Source organism: Leucoraja erinacea, chromosome 9 (genome assembly GCF_028641065.1).
Source record: "Leucoraja erinacea ecotype New England chromosome 9, Leri_hhj_1, whole genome shotgun sequence".
Classification (NCBI taxonomy): domain Eukaryota; kingdom Metazoa; phylum Chordata; class Chondrichthyes; order Rajiformes; family Rajidae; genus Leucoraja; species Leucoraja erinaceus.
The window spans coordinates 53,750,541-53,774,147 of NC_073385.1; the positions used below are offsets into that span (position 1 = coordinate 53,750,541).

General features: G+C 42.5%; 1 protein-coding gene across 5 annotated transcripts in view; it reads left to right on the top strand.

The window, feature by feature from the left end:
• sipa1l1 (signal-induced proliferation-associated 1 like 1) overlaps positions 1–23,607 on the top strand; it is a 351,678-nt gene that overhangs the window by 147,249 nt on the left and 180,822 nt on the right. For all 5 annotated transcript variants that reach the window (XM_055640839.1, XM_055640838.1, XM_055640834.1 and 2 more), the window contains one exon: positions 22,005–22,078. The gene's annotated coding sequence lies outside the window, so the exon portion shown is untranslated. The remainder of the gene's footprint in view (positions 1–22,004; positions 22,079–23,607) is intronic.

The window sequence follows — 23,607 nt, forward strand, 5'->3', positions numbered from 1 at the left end:
AATAGGCGATCACCAATCCCAAGAAGTTGATGCCCGGTATGTGTAGTAACGATGTTTGTGACTTGGTCCATCTGTTACCTGTGCTGGATATGGAGTTTAGTTGCTCCCCAGCCTAAAGTACTGGCATTGGTTTTTAAAATAACCAAGTTGGGATTGGTGATGATAATAGGGCTGAAAACTATGCCAAATATATGTCTGCCCACCACCTTAATTGTGATATAGCTTCAGTGGGTACATTCATGATTTGATTATAGTGACCCAAGTATCTTGGCAAAGTAACAGTCATATGGACGGAATTATTATTGAAGCCCAGATAATCCTTGGTAGTAACGCTTCAATTCTGGTTTATCTGGGCGTGGGATGAACCTCAGCTTTAGGGAGCTGTTTCGTAGCTAGAACTGCTCCACAGCTAATTCCTTTGTTCCCCTAATATGAGGATATCATCCAATATGTGCCATGATTATGCTTGTTTTCTTAATATTTTCATGGCCATTTATAATAGTTTAGGGCTGAGGTTTAGACCATATGAAATGCTATATGCTCCCATGGTTGCCCTAACCGGGATATCCATGATCCAGGTAAATATATTTAGGTATCTATAATGATCCTAGTGTATGGTATAAGATAGTTAGCATCTCCCATATCAATGCTCCCCATAGGTATCCTAGGGAGATCAGATGTCTGGCAGTGACAAAACTCCACCTCCATCTTAAAGTGGATATACTCAACAGATTTATTTAGTGATATTAGATCAATGATGATGCTACATTCATCATCTTTTATAGTTTTGGTGAATATATTCGATACAAATTCCAATCCGTTTAGTAATGTGCCTGTTTAGTTCAGCTTGCCTTCTCACTTCTCTTTTCTTAGAGGGAGAAACAGCCCTTTGGGCGCATTGCTGAACTGGCAGTAAAATGCCCAATTTGAATTCGTTTTTATCCTCTAATGCTGTTGAGTATATTTTGGTTATTTGTGACAGCATCCCATGCTTAGCCCACTCCCCATGCAGTTTAGTAGAACACCCTTGTTTTAGTGTAAACTGGGAGGAACCAGACTACCTACCTCCATGCTTGTTGTTTTTCATGAAGGCGTAGTTTGCTGGTATGCTGGTGCTGTCGGTGGGGCGGCGCATCTTCCCACGGCTCCGCTCTGGGCCCCGTCTAAAAAGAACTATGGGGGATCTGCAGCGGTCACCAGGCTTTCACCAGTCCTTGTTTGATATTGCTGGTGGATGCCGAGGGGTGCTGCCAGCTGTGTGTTGGATGTGATGTCCTGCTCGTCCCATAGCCTGCTCCCTCTTCCCCGCAGCAGCGGTTTGCATAGCCCCATATATTCGGGGTTGCGGGCAGGTCTATATGCACCATCGTTCAGTCGAGTATCCCAAATATGGGAACATCTTAGGCGTCAGCACCAAAGGCGAGCAAAGGTGGTAACATCTTGACCTTCTGTAGAATTCGCTGCTTGTCTGTGAGTCTACGAGACCCAGCTGCCTGCGGATTTGCCTGTGGAAAGGCCTGTTCCTGCAGGGCTTTTGTTGGGAAGATGGTCGCGTGGAGGAGCCATGTAGTGGCCCACGACACCCAGTGGCTCTTCCTGATCCTGCTCCCCTGGCATACTGCTGTTCTCGTCCGCCTGCCCAGCGCTTAAGCCAGCCCAGCCCTGGCCTCCTTAGCCCTTAAAAAAGGAGCATAAAGGATGCGCTAAATGGGAGGAGGCAAAGCACTCCACTCCGCTGTTGCATCAATCCCTCGACAAGGGAGATGGCTAGTGCAATAGCACTGGGGTAGGAGTCGGCTCCCTTGGCATTCAGCCAGTGCCCCTTTACACCGGCGGCACAGGGAGCGGCTCGGTGTCGAGTGAGCGGGAGCATTGAAATAGCTCCACCGCTACCGGTGGCTGCCTCCCAGATAAGGACCCTCGTGTGGAGTTGGGCAGGCAGTCCTTCTCCTGGAGGTGAACTTCATGACCTCCTCTGGCTTGGGGAGACAGACATACTTATTTTGCCTTCTCCAACCTGTTCCAGCTTGGAGGAAGATGGCTCCTGTAGAACCTGTAAATTGGTAAGATTTCCCCTTACCTGTAAGTAGAGGCTGCCTGCCGTTTTCCAGGCGGCGTTGTGGTGGTTCCCGGGCGGTGATTCTCCTGGTCAGGAGTCTGCAGGGCTGCCGGTCGGGTTTTTTAAAATTTTCCCGCCGGTCCGCGGCTGTACGGAACAGCTGTTCAGCGGACCGGCATTAGCGCAGCTCCTAGCAGCGGTCCGCAGCGTTAGCGGTCCGGGTGGCACCTTTTCCCCGTCACTGTCGGCCCCACGCTGGAGTCGAAACGGGGCCCGCTCACCATGCCTCACTTTGCTCCCCCTGGAGCAAAAATCACAAGGCCCGATTAAGGTAAGTACTTACCTCTCGTCCCTGGATGCGGGAGCTAGCCCGACTCCCGCTGGCCGCGTTCTGCACGCTGTGCGTAATGCCGCACCTGCGCACTGGAGCTGGGGTCTTCACGGAATCACTCACGTGACTCCGAAGTAAAATTTAGGGTTAAAATCAAGAGTAGGTTTTAGCTGGTGTACCTTCCATGGGGGTGACTGCCTCCCCTCTATGTTCCCTCACCCATTGAAAAATGGCATTTGGATAAGGTATGATAACTGAGCTGTCTGTGGAATTGTAATTCCGCATCAATCCTTACTTCAGGAAATAAGTGAAGAAAATATATGTCCACAAGGAGTTAAGAGAAGAGAGTCCATTTTTCTGCTCTTTGTTTCAAATACCTTTTTGAAACTGCTTTTGCTTTCTACAATGTACAGAAAATGAGTGATTTGTTTTAAGTAAGCACATCGCTGTAATTTCACGATAAAGATCTCAAACTAAACACGACCTAGTCAGGGTAAAAATAAATTGGACGCATTGAGGGGTGACTGTTTAAGTAAGAGGAGATGAAGATGGGGAGGGGAGCTACTGCAGAAACAGTTGTTCGACAATTTAATCCCATGAAAGATTCAGTTTAACATAAGTGTATCTTCACGAAGCTGATACTTGAAAGTGAAATGCTTGCCTGAAAAGTAATACGTGAAGGTAGATACATCTCCCGTGCTTGATGTCTATATGGACTTCAGCAACGCCTTTGATAACTGCTCTGGAAAGTTTGAGCACATGGTATCCAGGGAGAGCTTGTCGACTGGGTACAGAATTGGCTTCATGGAAGGAAGCAGAGGTGGTGGTGGAAGATAGACACAAAAAGCTGGAGTAACTTAGCGGGTCAGGTAGCATCTCTGGAGAAAACGAATAGGTGACGTTCTGGGTTGAGAATGGTGGTGTGTCTCAGATTGGTGCTGTGCTAATTGCAGTGGGTGGTTTATATTAACAATTTGGACGATAATGTGTAAGGCATGATTAATAAGTATGCAGATGACATTAAAGTAGGTGATAGTGAAGATGGTCATCAAAAATTAAAGCAGGATCTTGATCATCTGGGCAAGTAGGTGCAAAATAGCTCATGGATTTCTGTACTTTCATGACTCATGTTTTAATTCACAATGTAGTCTTCTGGATATGCAATGGATGAAAGCAATAATAGCTTGTGACTTGGCATGGTTTACTGTTGGAAAACACTCTTTCCCAGGTGTTGTGCAGCGGACTGATAACTATTCCTGGCCATCTCTTCCAGTGGATTTTTATTACTTGGAAATACTGCAATGAATGAACGCAAAAAAAGTCCATTCAAAAATCTGTAATCCTCCAATTCACACGAACCGAGAGGAAAGTATGCATAATTTCTTCAATGACAAACAAGATTTTTTAAACAGCTTTGATTGATGCATTACCAATTTTTTTTTCCCCCACTATCTTTGGATCGTGGAGTCATGGCTGAGTAGTCTTGGGTAAGGGTTGGAGAGGTTGGATGAACAAAGGAAAACCACAGAGCCCAGGAGATGCTTGTCTGATAGGTGAATTGTATTCTTATTGTCAGTTATAAACAAGTACATGTTGTTCTACAGAGGGGGACAAGTTAGGAATATTTTCTGGACGATGAATAAAGAACTCACTAAAATAAACAATGTAACAGTTTTGTTTTTAATATGAGCTAATCTGATATACTGCTTTCATCTTGGGAACAGTTAAATCTTTGAAGAAGACTGCCTTCATTTTTGGGTTTGGGTTTATTATTGACACATGTACCAATGTAGCGAAACAAATTTGTTTTGCATGCTATCCAAACAGATCAGATATACCATACATAGATATGATCAGTTCAAGCTAAAGCATAATAGATGGAGCAAAAGGGAAGATATAGAGTGCAGAATATGGTTCTCAGCATTGTAGTTCCTAAGATAAAGTCCATTGTCCTCATTGGGGTAAAGGTGAATCGAACAGTACCCTAGCTTACGGAAGTGGCGGCGCTGGTGAACGGCTGTGGCTCGCCTGCAGTCCGTTTGTTTTTACTTTTTTGTGTTGTTTTTTTCGTCTTGTTTAGTTAAGTTTTTGGTTTTTAGGTTTGCGTTATGTGTGTGGGGGGGGGGGGGGGGGGGGGGGGGGTGGGGGGTTGAAACGGGGCTTTCTGTCTCTCCCTTTGGGGGAATGCAACTTTTTTGTCGTATCCCCCTTCTCTGCCTCCGTCTGCGCCGAGGCCTAATGGCGGAGCTGGTGACCTCGAGGCTCCGGAGGCAGAGCCTGTCGGGACTCGCCCTGGGCTCGCTCCCGTGAGGGCGGCTCGGCTCGGGGCTGGAACGGCGCTCCCATTAGGGGCTGAGACTCTCCCTTGAGGACAGCCCGACTCGAGGGTAACGGCTCACCCGTGAGGGCGGCCCAGCTCGAGGGTGGAACGGCGCTCCCGTGAGGGCGGCCCAGCTCGAGGGTAACGGCGCTCCCGTGAGGGCGGCCCAGCTCTGGCGTCGGGGCTGAGACGCTCCCGTGAGGGCGGCCTGGCTCGAGGGTAACAGCGCTCCCGTGAGGGCGGCCCAGCTCGAGGGTAACGGCGCTCCCGTCAGGGGCTGAGACGCTCCCGTGAGGGCGGCCTGGCTCGAGGGTAATGGCGCTCCCGTGAGGGCGGCCCGGCTCGAGGGCAACGGCGCTCCTGTGAGGGCGGCCTGGCGTGGGGCTGAGACGCTCCCGTGAGGGCAGCCTGGTTCGAGGGTGGAACGACGCTCACATGAGGGCGACCCGGCTCGGGGCTGGAACGGTGCTCCGGTGGCTGTGGCGGCGGCGGCCTGAGTCCGGGGTTCGGCCGCGGGCCTGTGGACGACATCGTCAACAGCTGTGTCCGCTGGACTGGAGGGCGGCAGCTTCGACCACCCCCGTTTGAACTGGCCCGTTCGCGGAGCTCGGTGAGCCGCGGGACTGACTTACCAGCGCCCGGTGGGGTATTGCCTCAGCGCAGAGGGAGAAGAGGAGGGAAGAGACAGCAGCCCTAAGATTTTTGCCTCCATCACAGTGAGGAGGTGTTTGGTGGACTCACTGTGGTGGATGTTAATTTGTGTTTACTGTCTGTTCTGTTGTTTATTATTGTATGTATTGCTGCAGGTAACGACATTTCATTCAGACCGTAAGGTCTGAATGACAAATAAAGGATCTAATCTAATCTAATCTAATCTTACGCAAGGCCTATTCAGAAGCCTGGTAATGGAGGGGAAGAAGCTTCCTTCTTCTGGTCTGGTTCCTGAGTCTGGTCATGTATGGTCTCAAGCTTGTAGGTTTAAAAAATCAAGGGTCAAGTGGCAAAGGGAGGAGCTAATTCCTAGATCCCTGAGTTAGTAGATGAGTTTGGATTGGATTATGGTGGTGCAGGCACAGGTATAGTTGATAAATAGGAGTCTACCTTAGGAATCCTTGTTAACTAGATGCTCCAGAGGTGGGTTTAGGGCCAGGGGGATAGCATTTCTATGTAAGCAAAATGGATCAGGATTGAAGGCTGGAGTTAATGTATTCCATCACCAGTCTCTCAAAGCACTTCACAATGGTGGATATCACAGCCAGTGGATGGTAGCCATTTAGGTATGGTACTTTACTTTGGCACTGGGTTGATAGTTGCCTTTTTGAAGCAGGCGGAGACCGCAGAATAGAGTAGTGAGGTGGACGATGTCTGCGAGTTTTTCTGCTAGCTAATCCACACAGGTCCTGAGGTGGGGATTCCATCAGGCCCAGTTGCATTTTGCGGATTTGCTCTCAGGAAAGCCGATCTTGCATCTGTCTCGGTAATCGTTGCTACAGGCGAATCAAACTGGCGGAGTAGATGGCATTCCACCATTGATCTTCAGTTACTACTTTAGACTTTAGAGATACAGCGCGGAAACAGGCCCTCTTATCCCAACGTGTCCACGTCCCCCAACGATCACCCCCCGTCCACTAGCACTATCCCACACACGAGGGACTATTTACAATTTTACTGAAACCAATTAACCTATGTCTTTGGATTGTTGGAGGAAACTGGAACACCTGGAGAAAACCCACGAGGTCACAGGGAGAACGTACAAACTCTATACAGACAGCATCGGTAGTCATGATTGAACCTGGGTCATTGGCGCTGTAAGGCTGCAGCTCTACCACTGTGCTGCCCCAATAGTTATTTTTTGTATTTTTGGCATACCTCTTCAGCCTGTAGCAGACCTTGGGAATCCCAACAGGCATAAGGATACCTTATCTTTCAGCCATCTCTGGCACCTTCAACATGACACCACTACAAGTGGTAGTGCGGTCTTGTACCATACTAACATTCCAAAGGGGCCATCCCTCTCGAATTCCGTGAATTAGTTTTCCACCTCGGCTATTGTCCACTCTTCCGTTCAGAACACTTTCCCTTGAAGATGCAGGAGATGAAATTACTGTGTCTTTAATCTTTTCTTCCCACTATTAAGAGATATAATTGGCACTGCTTACAATGTACTGTGTTACATTTGGCATTTTTAATCTAACCTCATTGAATAAACCATACACTGATTGTATTATCCTGTCATGGAATAGGTCTGTTTGGTCTGCAAGGGTTTACATTTGAACATTGCTTTAATACTCCTGCTCTGATCTGTTCCAATAAAGCCTAACACAAGCTCAAAGAACTGATCTCTCATCTTACTCTGCACATTATCGCCCTTGGGATCAATTTTGAATTCTTTATTTGCAGATAGGCAGCTTATCCGGCTTGCAACAGAACGTACCTGTTCTGTCGAATGGTTATTAACGTTGTCTTTATTATTTAACGTTATTAATGTTAGCTCTATTATTCCTTCTCAATAGATACTGTCTGCCCTGCTGGATTCTTGCAGCATCTCTTTTATTTCAGATTGCAACTGCTGCAGTATTTTGAACTTCATTTATTGACTGACGTCTATTATAAACCTACTGACTCCCACAATTATCTAGACTACACTTCTTCCCACCATGCTTCCTGCAAAGACTCTATCTCCTACTCCCAATTCCTCTGTCTACGCCACATCTGCTCCAAAGATGAGGTGTTCCATACCACGACATCAGAGATGTTCTCATTCTTCAAGGAACGGTTGGGGGGGGAGGGGGGGTATTGATGTATCATTGATGAGGCCCTCACATGTGTCTCCTTGTTACCCTGCAGCTTTCCTCTTGCTCCCCTCCCCCCAGTTGCAACAGGGACAGAGTACCCCAAGTTCTCACCTTTCACCCAATCAGCCATTGCGTACAGCACATCATCCTCCAGCCTTTGTGCCATCTCTAACGGGATCCCTCCACGAGCCACATCTTCTCATCTCCCCCCCTTTCTGCTTTCCTCAGAGACCGTTCCCTCGCAACTCCCTTGTTAACCCATCCCTTCCCACCCAAACTACCCCCTGCAACTGCAGGAGATGCAACACCTGTCCCCTATACCTCCTCCCTTCACTCTGTCCAAGGACCCTGACAGTCCTTTCAGGTGAGGCAGAGGTTCTCCTGCACCTTCTCCAATCTCATCTACTGTGCCTGCTGTTCCAGATGTGGGCTCCTGTATATCGGCGAGACCAAGTGCAGACTCTGCATTCATTTCGCTAAACACCTTCGTTCAGTCCGCCTCGGCCTACGTGATCTCCCGGTTGCCATAGACTTTAACTCCCCTTCCCATTCCCATACTGGCATTTCTGTGCGGGGCCTCCGCCATTGTCCGAGTGAGGTCAAACCATTGTCCGTGTGAGTTTGGTGGAACAGCACCTTATATTTCGCTTGGGCAGCTTACAACCCCGTAGTAATAAAATTGATTTCTCTAACTTCATGTAACCTTTGCATCCCCTCTTTCTCCGTCCTTCCCCTACCCTAGTCGACGTACTAGTTTCACTATCGTTCTGTTGAGTTCTATTGTCTGTATAACCCATGATCACCTATCCCACAGCCAGCAATTGACCATTGTGGGCTCCACCTTTCCTTGATTATTGTTGCTTTTTGCATATCTTCCATTAATTTGTCCCAAGAACCATCTATATCTCTCGTTCCCCTTACTATCAGTCTGAAGAAGTCCGAAACATCACCTATTCCTTTTACTTTAATGTTGCCTGCCTACTTGTGTATTTCCAGCATTTTCTAATTTTAATTAAAAATTATCAAGCAGCTGCTTTTCTTTTGCTTTTCGACTGCTGTCATTCGTGATCAGGGGTTTCGAACCTAAAGGCTTGTTCTTTGCTTTAATCCTAGAAGGTTAACATTGACAGCTTTTAACAGCTGTCTCTTATGGGTGGAGTTGTTGAAGAGGTGTGTACATTATTTGACACAAAGGACTGACTGTATCACTGTTGTGATGGGAGAGCTGTCATCTATGTTTCAATACAGCCAACTGTCTGCATCATTGCTACATATAGCGGAGGCTTATGCACCCATTGATATCAATGTCTACAGAGTGACTCAGATTTCTCCTTAGACATGTAGTCAGGAAAGTTGTCACCATAGTTATGTGCTCATCCTGCAGTGATTCATTGAAGAGCAAACTTTATTTCACCATTTTGCTGCAAATTCTCCCTCATCACTTCCTTCAGGAGATCTTCAAAACTTGTATGTCTGGATGTCTGGTAGCACCTTATAACTAAAAAATGCAGTGATTTAAATAATATATTTTTTGGTGATATAAACCGTAAAACATCAATGAATCAAATGAACGGCATTACATGTTAATGCATGTATTTGGTATGTTGGGCAAACGCAAACAGGCTCTGGTGACAGGAATTGCTGTTCAGATTATCTTAGATGTTCCGTTTGAGATATTCTTGATCTAAAAACATGATGAATCACCCCACCTAACTCTAACACATCACTACTTTCCTCAGTGTTTGTGTTTTGTAATTTTGCATCATTAAGTTCAAATCCATCAAACTTGAATACCCACTCAGCACCCATCTCACTTTGTAGCTTTTTTTAGTTCTCTAGCATTTTGTGTCTACCTTCCATTTGTACCTTTCACACCTCTCTCAAGGTGCTGCCTTTTTTGTCATCTAAGCGAATAATTCCTGATGTTATTTGTTGCCAAATTTTCCCTAATATATTTCATAAAGTGTCTTGAGGCATTCTTTTTCATTCAGTGACTGTTTTTAAGCGCAATTTATTGTTGATGGGTTGGTTATGGTTCGAGATATTTTGTACGGGGGGAGAATTTGTTCCTCTTTCAATTTTTCCCATTTTATTTTGCCATTTTCATATAGTTTAAAAAGCTTGCTTTCAGCATGTTAGGAAAGCATTTGTAAAGACATTTCCTGAAGTACAAATCTTGAAGTGTTTCCATGACTGTAAATGTCTGTGCTTTGATTCTTTATCTTTATGTTATTTGCAAATGGCAATAGAAGTATTATTTGTCTTTGGTGCCCTGAACTACAAAGTGGGGGAGGATGATAGCTTAACTGGACTTCCCGCTGAGGACAGTTGTTAGAATTTTCATGGTGGCAACGTTCTTGTAGCAGGTTTTACACCAACAGGAGAGTAAATTGATATTTAGTATTTGAAATATATTGTCAAGAATCAAGTCAAATGTACTGACAACAGAACAACGAAATCCTTACTTGCAGCAGCTTAACTGGCCCGCAAATGCAATATATAAATAAAATAATAACAAATTAATAAATTAATAGCTAATACTAGTGCAAAAAAAAAGAGAAAGTCCATAGCACAACTAAAGACTGCCAATAGAACTTCATCGTGGTTGCTGAGGGTAGTGTTGCAAAGTATTTGAGTTTGATGGTTGATGGGAAGAAGCTTTTTATTGAACCTAATGGTCACGTTTTCAGGCTCCGTACCATCTTCCCGATGGTAGGAGCAAAATGAGAGCATGACCAGGATAGTGTGGGTCTTTGATGATATTGGCTGTCCTTTTAGAGGCAGGAACTCCTAGATGGTGGGGAGGTCAGTACATGTGATGGGCAGTGCCTACCATTCTCTTTAATCTCCTTCATTCTTGGATATTCAAGTTGCCGAACCAAGACACGATGCCACTAGTCAATGTCTACAGTGCTCTCTACCAGTACACCTGTCAAAGTTCTATAGACTTTTCATCAACATACCGAATCTCCTCAATCTTCTGAAGGTCAAACATTAATGAGCTTTCTTTGTGATTGTACCAATGTGGTGTGCCCAGGACAGATTTTCAGAGATATGCACGTCCAGTAACTTGTAACTGTTGACTCTCTCCATCGCCAAACCGTTGATGATGACATGTTTATGGATCCTTGGCTTTCGTCTTCTGAGGGGAAACAATCACCTCTTTGGTCTGAAGATGGGTTTCGGCCCGAAACTTTGCCTATTTCCTTTGCTCCATAGCTGCTGCTGCACCCGCTGAGTTTCTCCAGCTTTTTTGTGTACCTTCGATTTTCCAGCATCTGCAGTTCCTTCTTAAGCTCTTTGGTCTTGTTGACCGTGACAGCATGATTGTTGTTCCAGCACCAATCAGATTTTCAAACTCTCTTCTGTGCTCAGTCTGATCCTTGCCTGATACTTATCCAACAGTATCATCGACACATTTAAACATAGAAACATAGAAAATAGGTGCAGGAGTAGGCCATTCGGCCCTTCGAGCCTGCACCACCATTCAATATGATCATGGCTGATCATCCAACTCAGTATCCTGTACAATGGTGTTTGAACAGTATCTGGCTGCACAGTCACATGAGTATAGCGAGAGTAGAACAGAGATGGAGCGCACAACCTAGAGAGAAGGAATGGGTGGCGTTTCGGGACCCATTTTCATACTGAGGGTCAGGGAAGAGGGAGGCTGGAGATATAGATGGGTAAGGTGTGAAAACGACAAATCAAAGCAGACAATTATCAAGGAAATGTAGAATGGTTCATTGTTAGCTAGGGTGAAGTTGACAACGAGCTACAATAAGTAAAATTAATCGGAGAACTAGGGTGGCGGAGGGACGGAGATAGAGGGATAGAGGGAAAGCAAGGGTTACTGAAGTTAGAGAATCAATATTCATACTGCTGGGTTGTAAGCTGCCCAAGCGATAAGGCAGTAATTATTGGCTGCTGTGTTGTATTTAAAACATCTCACATATCTGATGTAGCAAAGTGTTAAATTTTTTTGAGATATCTTGCATGAGAGCAGCTTGCTAATTAGATGAAATGAATATTTATCTCCCAAGATCAGACTGTGAGAAGGTTGCAGAACAGTGTAACGTAAGGAAAGGCCGGATATTGCTGACGACAACCTCTGGATTACCATATTGAACAATTACAGAGCCGTGAAGCTATTGCAGCATGGAAATGGGCCCTTTGGATCATCTTGTCCACAAAGTTGGCTAGTCCCATTTGTCTGCATTTGGCACAATTGAAAGTATGCTCCAAAAGTTAAAGTGATTTTCACAAGTGCTGGAAATTTTGTTACTGCAGTTGTAAGTTCTGGAAAAAAATAGAATATTTAAATTCTACTTTGTGCTTAAACATATCTTGTGAAAAATTCAGTGATAATTTGATGTTATCTAATTGCTATTTTCCACTCACACTTTGCACCCGTATCTCGTGCCATTCATTTCTTATTGCACTGACTTGCATTCTTGTTCTAATCCTCATGGATGTGTTTTTTTTTAAGCTGGATCCACTTAATGATGATTGAAACTAGGTGACATCTGCAGATGTGAAGCGTGAACAATCAACTTCACTTGACAGTTTTGTCCTAACTGTGCACAGTTCACAGATCAGATGTGATCATGACATGATACCAATTGCAGATCAATCTTTCCTGGTTGAGTTAGCTTTGCCTCGTGTTGAAGCAAGTGCATCTGTCAACTGAATCAGAACAGGAGCAAACTGTCTTTTACAGAATAGATTGCTTGTGTGGACAGGGGGCTGTTCTAGTCCTTCTCTATTCCTTTTCTCTTTGGACAAATGCTATTTATTCAAGCCTGTTTTAATACTTTAATACCATGGAATAGAGCAGGGTATGTCACAAAGCCACAGGGAGCAATGAGCACTCCTTCCTTCCTGTAATGCTGCAAGAATGTTTTAGTTGCTTTGTCTTATCCCAGAGGAAAATTTAAGTCATTATTTTGAAATGCCACCATACGAGCAAGTGGAAGCTGTAATTAGTTTGCACATTCAATTTAGTCAGCATCCTGTGTTATTCACAAAGATGAAAGAACGGAAACACTAAGTTTACTGTTTTCGTGGCTGGAGCAACGATGTGAACCTGACAGCGAAAGCTTGCATTGTGGAGAATGCGTGTCTGTTCTGACACAACTGTTTGGCAGGGTGCAGGAAATACATTTAATCCTGATCAAATCCTGCACATTTGGATAAAATTAATTTATTTATTATGTTTGCTGATTATCATTCTGTATCACAGCTTTTCATTAAAAGATTTGAACTTTATCACTTAGTACGAAATGCATTGTGATTATTTAGAGCCTTTATAGTACACTTGTGGTATAGACCGCAGCTGGAGTATTGTATCACCACACTCTCGGAAGGATAAGGAGGTCTGGGAGGGGACAAAAAGATTTACTAAAATAGTTCCAATGATGAGGGATTTCAATTGCAAGGTTATTTGGGAGAGGTTTGTTTCTTTACTGGCTGTCACAAAGGAGATTAACAAGAGATTTTATAGTTTTAATAGAGGTGTACAGGATCATGGGTTTAGATAGGGGGTAGAATAGAGAAACTGTTAGCTGTTTCCATCAGCTGTTGGTTCAAAGAGCAAGGTACACAAATTTAAAGTGAAAGGCAAATGACAGAGTTTGAGGAAAAGCTTGTTTTTTTTCTTTCTCATGGTGATGATGTGGTACACTTGTACTAATCTATTGCTAGGTTAAAAATACTGAATTTATCGTTTCACTGTGCAATAATGCTAACTTCTGTGTGATTTTTAACTGCATTCGACCAAAATAATGTGACCACTTTAATGGTGTAAAAACTCGATGATAATCAGCACCTCAAACCACAGCTCGCCACATCCGGAGATAAATGTGCAAGGTCAGGCTATATCAAATTAATGTCTCAACCTCTGCCATTATCTCCACAGACGCATTCTGTTTCAAAGCTCGTCTGGGCTGCAGAACTATTTCTTTATTGCTTTCACCTTATTGAGTTATCAACATCTTTCTGGATCATTTTTCCTTCATCTATTTTGCTTGACTGGAATTCTCCCCCACTTCAATCTCAGTTTCCAATATGTGCCCTAACCTTCCCTTCACTGATCAGAAACTGCTACCGCTGTATTTCCTTATGCCCGTTGCTGTGGGATGATAGGTTTTGAGTTAGGTTTAAGTTTATTATTGTTATGTGTACCGAAGTGCAGTGAAAACTTAGTTTCTCATGCTATCTAATCAAATCAGATAATACTATAGATAAATACAGTCAAGCCGAACTTAAGTTCAATAGGTGGAACAAAGGGAAAAATACAGAATATAGTTAGAATATCATTAGAGCAATTGGAAATGTTGCTGGATTTACAGGTAGAAAAGAGACTTCAGAAACAGAATTGTATCGGATGATAGTAATCTTCTTCTAAGACAAGCATGCAAAGAGTTGCCATGCTCCAGTACCACCATTGATAAGGTTCTGAATATGGAATACTGCCATTTTTCTGGATGAGTGCTGCTCTCGCAATGCTTACTTCAGATTCTCTTTGGCATCATGGTCGGCACAGACATTGTGTGCCGATTTCACCAACGTGATAGCTTTGGATGAAAACTTTTCATAGACTTGGGGATGTTATGCCTTCTGCTGACTATCACCATGTCTAAACATTACATTCGCTTCTTTCCTTCTCCTTTTTTTGCCTTCCAACTAATCAAACCTTTTTCTGCATCGCCCCCATCATTGGAGGTGGCACAGTAGAGCCAGACAATTCCAGAGGACCAGGGTCAATCCTGATATTGGGTGCTCTCTGTGGAGTTGGTGTACACTTCAAGGTTGGTATACACTGCAAGGGTTTCCTCCAGGTGCTCCTGTTTCTTCTCACGTCCCAAAGATCTACAGGTTAATAGGCGACTATAAATTCGTTCCAGTCTGTAGGCAAGCGTGGGAGAATCTGGGGGAAGTTCATGATTGTGGGGAGAATAGAAAAATGGACGAATATTGGATTAATATAAATGTATTCTTGATGGTCAGCTTGGACTCAGTGGTGGGAGGAGGGGAGGCCTGTTTTCATGTAGTTTCAATAATGCTACTACAGAGCTGAAATTCCCTTCCTCTAAGCATTCTTAAGGCATTAGTCTCTTCATGCACTCTTCAGTTCCATTTAATTATCTCAACCCCTCTTCTTCCCAAATGCATCTACATATGCAACAATTGGTTATCATTGCTCATTCAGCTCACAGGGGCTGCCCTAGAAGAGACTATTTCCCACGATAACAGCACAGCACCTAGTGCTTTCTCGTATTTTGTTTCTGATTCCTGCAATGATGGAATAGTGTAGCAAAGCATTTACTCTATTTAAATCAGCTCTATTAACTCAATTTAAGGATGTCACGGTGGTGCAGCTGTAGAGCGGTAGAAATGTGTAAATTGTCCCTAATGTGTGTTGGATAGTGTTAATGTACAGGGACCTGGTGGGCTGAAGGGCCTGTTTCTGCACTGTATCTCTAAACTACACTAAATCACTAAATTTCTCTAACATGCTGCCCCTACCGTATAAATGTGTCATGTAAATATGTTCACCCTATTTATGACTTGTTTTTTAAATTTATTTTTCAAGCCACCCACTTCATGATTTTGTGGGGGGTTTTCTGCTTTACCATAACATTGTATACAACTTAACAACAACTTTAAAGTTAAAATGTAGTCCTTTGCATCCCGGATACACTGCAGTCCATATAGTGACAACCTGTTGCTGAGCGTGGAAGTGAATGGATGTGTTTATACAGAGTTATTGATTTCATAATGAGATGCCTAGTGACTCATGACTAAAGGCACTTATTCGATTGACCAGGTTAGGGGAATCAAGAACCAGACGACATGAGTTTAAGATGAGAGGGGAAAGATTTAATAGGAACCTGAGCGGCAACTTTTACACACGCAGAGGGTGGTAGGTATAGGGAATGAACTGGCAGAGGAAGTAATTGAGGCAGGCATAATAACAAGCACTTGGACAGGTAGGTACATGATAGGAAAGATTTGAGGGATATCCATTGGGCAAATGGGACAAGCTTAAATAGGGCATCTTGGTCGGCATGGACAAGTTGGTTAAAGGGCCTGTTTCTGTGCTGTATGACTATATCTCTGATGAAGGTGACCTGATTTGTCTGTTTCTGTGATAACCAATGGAAGATTCATATTCAAATGAATTAAGGAGGCAGTAGGGTTAATAATTGGTGTATTAATGTGAACAAACTATTAATATGGTGGAAGGATATTCTGCTGTTGTTGTTACAAGGTGACTTTACAGCATCAGGATAGTGTGTGGGGATTATTTATTTAACATGGTTGTATAATCCTCTACATTTGTTTATGACAAGACATTGCTAGCCTGCATATTTATGGAACTGTAAATTATTCACACATTTGATTGGAAACCGCAAATACATTTGTTGGAACATAATCCTTTTTTGCAGTTGTCCTCACTATTACATAAGCCATAATTTTCAGCTGTATTACTACTTATATCAACACAATAACACAGTAAATTATGTTGCTCAATAAAATGAGTTTAGTCATTATTAAACATTGATCCAGTTTGGGGTTTGGCAACAGGGATTCTGGTTGATAACTCAACGTTAATTTCGCTGGGTTTATAATGCCTGTTGTTTTAGAGTAGTTTTGCGTGTCTTTGGGTTCGGTTTGTCATTGTTTCTGACCCTGACCGAACCATTCCTCGTATGTTGCAAAACATACTTGGCTATTAAAGTATTATTGTGATTGATTGTGATTATACATATGCTCAAGTCAAATGGGAAAGATAGGATCTCACTGAAACAACAAGGCATCTTTTCCAAACTAAGTGCACAATAATTTAATCAGCTTTAATTGGACTGTGAGAGGTTTTAATCAATGAATCTAATGTTTTTTTCTGAGTTGTAATTTTAGTAAGCAATCCTCTTCTCACCTGCCCACATATTCTTCAGCATTCTTCTTTAAATGGTTCAATGAACATGTTGGAGGGAGGTGTTGTAATATAGGGTGTATACAAGTAAATAAACTTTTTTTTTTGGAGCAAGCTGGAGGAAATATGCCATGTTGAAATTAAGATCTATTAAGTACATTTTATACAACTTGAGAAAATACCTGGATCATTTTTAAGGCAAAATTAGGTAATTGAAGAGATTATCAGAATAGTCCATTGGATATTTTTATATGCAAAACCCATAAAAAAAGATTTGTGAAGTCTGCACAGCATTCCTTTTACCAATGAGATCAGGGGAAGTAATAATAATAATATTTATGGGCGCCTTTCAAGATCAAGGACATACATTTTATTTATGGTGTTCTGGACCAGTTGGAGTCGGTTGATGTAGGTGGAACTGATGCCAAGGAGAAGTGAGTTGCAATAGTCCAGTCGGTAGGAGATGAAGGCATGGATGAGTCTTCAAGTAGGTGTATTACCCTGTGCCTCAAATGCGAAACACATGTAGTGCTTGAGGGTTTTTATAAATGAGTATAATTGGTTTTGTAGGTGTGAAGCATAACTGCTTATGGGAATTCATCAGTTGTTTGAGGACTATGATAACATTTGGTGTGGGTGATGAGTCCGGCTGTCTCATCTCGTGAGTCGGATGATGTAGATGGAACTGATGCCAAGGAGAAGTGAGTTGCAATAGTCCAGTCGGTAGGAGATGAAGGCATGGATGAGTCTTCAAGTAGGTGTATTACCCTGTGTCAAATGCGAAACACGGCCATTTTTATAAATATATAATTGCTTGGTGTCCAATTCATCAGTTTGGTGAATGGCATTCTCACCTCTACAATGCCATTTTTAATATTTTGCACTCATTCAGCTTTTGCACTCATTCAGATGTGTCGCCCTGTATTCCGTTTACAGATTTCCGACTAGATTTTGATTTAAATTTCTAATAATCTATTTGCTTTATGAAATATATTAGGTATCTCATCGTCATAGTGTTCCATGATGGAAAATTCAATTTTTTCACTACTCCTTGAGTGAAGAGGTTTCCCCTCATCTCAGTTCTAGGTGTCTTGCTCCTTATGCTGAGATTGTGAGCCAGGGGTAAACATACCACTAGCATCTTGCCTATTGGGCAGGATTGTGTATGCTTTCAATGAGATCACCTCTCATTCTTCTATACTCCATTCTCAATCCAGTTGTCCCACTCTTTCACCATGAGATTCCCACCATTCTAGTAATTGACGGTGCACTATCATGCACACCCTTAGAGGCAAGTGCAGACTATTGCCGGGCAATGAATAACTTCAGATTTTTTTGATGTCCACAGTTAATTTTGTCCTTGCCTAATTTTGTCAGAAAATACATTAAAAACACTAGATATGTAACTATACCTCCACAGTATTGTAATAAATATCATCAAAAGCAGTTAAGACTAATAAAAAAAAAAAGAACAATTACTAAAAGTGAGGGGGAGAGGAAACTCAATGCCACCATAGGAGTGAAGATAAAATGCTGGAGTAGCTCAGCAGGGCAGGCAGCATCTCTGAATAGAACGAACGGGTGACGTTTCGGGTTGAGACCCTCCTCCAGATTGAGTCAGGGGAGAGGGAGACAGAGATATGTAAGCGAAGTGTGAAAATGAGACATCAAAGGGAAAGAAGCTCAAGAAAAATGTAGAATAGATCATTGTTGGCTAGGGGAAGCTGACAATGAAGCATACAAAGATAAAATTTAATCAGAGGGATGGTCAGACTGGTCAGAGAACTAGGATGGGAGGAATGATTGAGAGAGAGGAAAAGCAAGAGTTGGTCAGAAATCAATATTCATACTGCTGGGTTGTAATCTAAGTGGGTTAAGATGGGTTGTAAATGTATGAATATTGACAATGTGCTTTATTTTTTTTACATTAACCTATCTGCAACTATCAAATAGTGTTCTAACAATCCAAATACATCACATCCACCGATTCTCCCTTATTGATTCTACCAGTTGTATTCTCAATTAAACCAAAGGATTGTCAAACACCATTTCCCTTCCATAAATCAATGTTGACTTTATCTAATCCCGTTTCTAAGTGTCCAACTGTGATTTACTCTAGCATTTTCTCTACTTCTGATATTGGATTACCCAGGCCACAGTTCCTTGTTTTCTCTCTCCCTTTTTAAATAGGATGAATGGCCTGATGCAAAAAAAATTCTGGGTAGGTCTTTGTGATTGCTATTACCATTTCAGTATTGCCCTGAGTAATATATTTTGCTACAGAGAATAGGGGAACTCAAAAAAGGCCAACTCCTTGAGTGTGGACAATTCTTTTCCTTTTCCACAGCTGCCGATGTACCAATATTTATCATAGTGCAGAGAGCAAGTAACACCGATGTTCAGTACTCAAGAAGGGCATTGCAGATCTGGCACAAACATTTAACGTAGGAGTAGATTTTAGATGATCACCATGCCAACATCTCTAATTCACATTTTAACTCCAGGTTAACATACCATAAATGATGTGGCATTTTTCGTAAATTTATGTTGACCATGTTGGCATGTTCATTAATCTGCTGAACTCTAGTTAAAATGTTGGCAGTGCACCACCATCAACCAAGTTCCAAGCAGAAATTCAAAACCCATTCATTTAAACGGATTAATCTTTAACTGCAGTGAGCAATATTTTTTCTTTGGTTCCAGGTTATTTTGCCCCAGAGCAGCACAGTGGCGCAGCAGTGGAGTTGCTGCCTTATAGCACCAGAGACCGGGGTTCGAACCTGGCTACGGGTGCTGTCTGTACAGAGTTTATACGTTCTCCCTGTGACTGCATGGGTTTTCTCTGGGTGCTCCGGTTTTCTCCCACATTCCAAATGTTTACAGGTTGACAATATAACACTCTTGACTCTTGTTGGTTAATTAACTTCTGTAAATTTGTCCCGAGTGAGTATGATAGAACTACAGTACAGTGGAGCAGCCGTAGAGTTGCTGCCTTACAGCACTTGCAGAGCACAGACATGGGTTAGATCCAGACTCTGCTGTCTGTACGGAATTTGTACGTTTTCGCCGTGACCTGCATGGGCTTTTCTCCAAGATCTTTGGTTTCCTCCCACACTCCAAAGATGTACAGGTTTGTAGGTTAATTGGCTTAGGTTTGTACACTTGATGTGTGTAAATTGTCCCAAGTGTGTGCAGGCTTGTGTTAATGTGTGGGGATCGTTGGTCGGCATGGACTGGGTGTGCCAAAGGGCCAAAGTTTCCATGCTGTATTTTTAAACTAAACTACATATCACCTTGTCTTGGATCTCCCCGATGTATTTACTTAAGCAAGAGTAAAGGAGTTTTCTTGGAGCAGTCAAGGAATATTTGTGTATCTTTAGAAAACTTGTTATCCTAAAAACCACGTTTTTATTTCCGCCAGCAAAAGCCAAGCTTTCATGTGCAACTTATGTTTAAAGACACTTTTTGAAATTGATGTAACTTAGGTTTTCCCTGTCACCAGTGATTTCTTTACCAAAATCATTGTTATGGTGTGTACATAGCTGGGACTGAAGCACTGATCCGTGCAATGGTCCACTTGTTACTGCCTGTCACTTCAAAACAGACCTGAATTATTCTTGCTCTGTGATCCTTTTGCCGTCCGCAATTTACTGGTTGTGACTACTGGTTTTCGAAAGGGGTGGCTGCTTCCTTTTCTGATTTTCACTAGGCTTAACAAGTAGTTTCCTGTTTTTAACATCTTTCATAATCAGTCACCAATCTAATTACACCAGTAATATATGCAGCCATGTTTATTGGAATTTGCACAAGCTATCGGTTCCCTGTGACACTCTAGGGAATGGTGTTTTGTTTTGTCTACATTAAAATGTTAACACATTTACTCTGTGCTCTTGTCGAGCTATTTTAACGCAATCATTATTTCAAATGGATTAGTAATTCCAAAGAGTTTATCTTGGCAAATTGTAATTGATGTGCTAAAATAAGTACTGAAGGAACTAGGACCTTCTTTCATGTCAATGAACATTGACATATTAATTTCCTACATTATGCCTTCTGTAGGACTTTGCTTGCTTAATTTTTGAGTCACTGTTGTTAATACAGTCTGTGCATTTTGCAAACGTCATAGAAATGAGAGGAAAGTTCATTTGTGCAAACAATGTATTGTTCATGTTTTTTTATAATTATAATGCATTGGCATTTATTTTCTATACCTTTCATGCAAGAAATTTTAGCACTTTTTTGTGACTGTTAAAACCTGCAGGAAGCTGATTCTTATTAATGCATTTCCTAAACGTTTCCATTTTTTTTTCTATTTAATTTGCCTTGATCTCTGGTGTCCGTCCCATTTGTCGGTGAAATAAGTAGCATAATCTTTCAATGATTATGTCATCAGTAATTAAACTTGTTTGATTCAGAGCCTGGGTTATTATCCAGATGCACTAAATCTTGCTGACAGATGCAGAGTGAGTGCCATGTACAGAACACATTAAATCAGCACTTTAGTAACTCACTGATAATTGTGTTGCAGATAGCAATTATGTTTTCTCTCAATGTTAAATTCTATGTAATCACAATTGATCTGAGTTGTTACCATTTGCTGAAGAGGGGTTACTGTCTTTCAGTTCCTGCATTATACGTTTTTTCATTAAATTGATAGGCTTGCGATACTCGCTGTAAAAGAAAGCACATTCTGTAAGATTGTGTAGGCCATTATATGGAGTCTACACTGGCTCTTGGAACATTGTCATTCTCAATCCCATCCCCCCACGTATTTCCTTGTAAACTATTCTCTCTCATATGTCTATGACATTTTCTCTGATTCTCCTGCCACCCACCTGCAAGAAGGATAATTTGCAGTAGTCAGTTAAACTACCATCATGATTTGGGGATGTGGGAGGAAACCAGAGCATCAAGGGCAAATTTACAGTCACAAGGACCATGTGTAAATCCTACACATATTCAACACCTGAGGTCAGATTCAAACTCTAATTACCGCCGCTGTGCAGCAGCAATAGCATCACTAGTGCCAACAGGCTGCCCATGCATCAAGTAAATGAGATGATTGTTCCTCGAACTGGTGTGCACCCTGAACAGAATCAAACAATGTAATTTCTCGCCCATGGCAAGTATCTTAAAGCACCATAATGTCTACAAAGGAAAACAGCTGAGCCTGAGGATAAAGGGCAAAGATGGCTGAGGTGGTGTAGTGCTGGCCGTTGTGTTTGCGTTGCATCACTGGAAGGCTTTCAAGATGGTTTCTGAGGATGTGGGGAAGGGATCAACAGAAGAGCTTCCAACTTTTACTCTTATTTCTGAAGTACATTGGTGATTTTCCATGAGGATCCCAGAGGGATTTTCACATTTAAACAAAAACCCTGCAAGCTTGAGAGAAAATGGTGTGGCCATTGTTTCTAAAAATTGAACAAATAAGTTCTAGATGAAGCAATGCATCATGTGTCTGAAATGTATTTCTGGTCTGTTTGTGTTCGATATTGTCACGTATTTATTTGAGATTTCCAGAATTTATTGTTCTTTAATTCCTTTTCATTGTTTGTATTTAGGTTCTTCATGAAGTGTTACCAAACCTGAGCTGGCAACAGGAAGGCTAAGCCGGAAAGAAGAAAAAAAAAGTACAGTAAGTTTTCCACTTATTTTTGCAGTTTTGCCAAATGACTCATTCACCTTTACAGATTAAATAAGTGAAACTCAAAACTGCAGATTTTTAAAACGCATCCCAGCCTGTTACTATGGTAACTAGGGGTGAAACGATGAAAGAGCTAACTACTTTGAAAAGCAATGTAACTGAATAGGCACTTTGTTAATGAACGAGCAAAACAACCGAAATGTCATTATCAGTGCGATGTAGAAGGACAGCCAGGCTGACCCTACAATAGATTTGGTAGTAACAGGAAACAAACACAGCTGCAGCTTCACAACTCTCTGGGAGTGCGGTATCCAAACAGTGGGAAATGTCACAGTTCGGGGGGAGATGTCATGTTGAAGCCTTGGGAGGCTTGCACAATGTGAGTTGGGTTCCTCGTTCATTTGTACCTCCTTTTAACAGTGTAATTGCTGCACTGCAGTACTTTGCTAGTAGCTGTGGATTCTTGTACAATTATTTGAGTCCTGTTTCCTGTTATAGAACTTTATTACAGCAACTATACATCAAATGTTGCAGTCAGTAGAACCATGAGATAATCTGGTTAGCCTTTCACCACTTAGTGATGTAACAGGTGTGGTTTCTAAGCATTCTTGCACTATCTCTAGATAAGAAAAATAAGTGTTTATGTTGCCAGGTGCAGCATGCCTTGCAGCAGTGATGTTTTGGTTGCAGTTCCTATTGGGTCATTTATTTTATCAGATGCTACACCAAGGAGGTGGAGTCCAAGTGTAACACAATTGTACAGTAAACAGCAGCATTCAAGAACAAACAGTGGTCAGTAAGAGGATATACTTAGTCTTGGAAACAATTCTACTCAACCTTGCTTTCCTTGCCTATTAACACTGTTTGCGACATACGCCAATAGGCAGAGTTGGGCAGACTAGGACTCACATAGCTGTTTATTCCTTGGAGTTGCACAATGATCGGTGTGCGCTCCCAAAATCCCGCAGCCGTTCCAGCCGGGAATAGCAATAGCGGTAGAATCGCCGTTGCAGGCAAGCGGTCTTCTCCTTTTACTCAGTCGAGAAATCAGCAGAACTCAGTGCAGATATTGAGAGCAAACAGACTTGGACTGATGTAGCGACGTCCGGGTCAGAATCTGGTCGTGGAGGAGCAAAGAACGGCCCTCAGCACGGGAAACCCACAGAAAAAGGTCGAGTCTCCCAGTGGAGAGATTTAAAAAGGGTCTCACAAAAACCCCCATAAAACACAGACAGAAAATAATAAAAACGCGGACAGACTGCAGAGGCCGCTGCTGGCCAGAGCCGCGCCGCCTTTAATCTTCTCTTTCCCACCTTTTGCCCACCTGATTTATTTCTTAAGTGTGTTCCTCAGCCTCCTAAACTGCTCTGGTGATACACTTGATCCCACCTGCCTTTACCTTCCCTTTTTTTCTGACCAGAACTTCAATATCTCTCATCATCCAGGCTTCCTTATTCCCACCTGCCTTGTATTTCACTTTAACAGAAACATGCATGCTGTGAACTCTCACCATCACACTT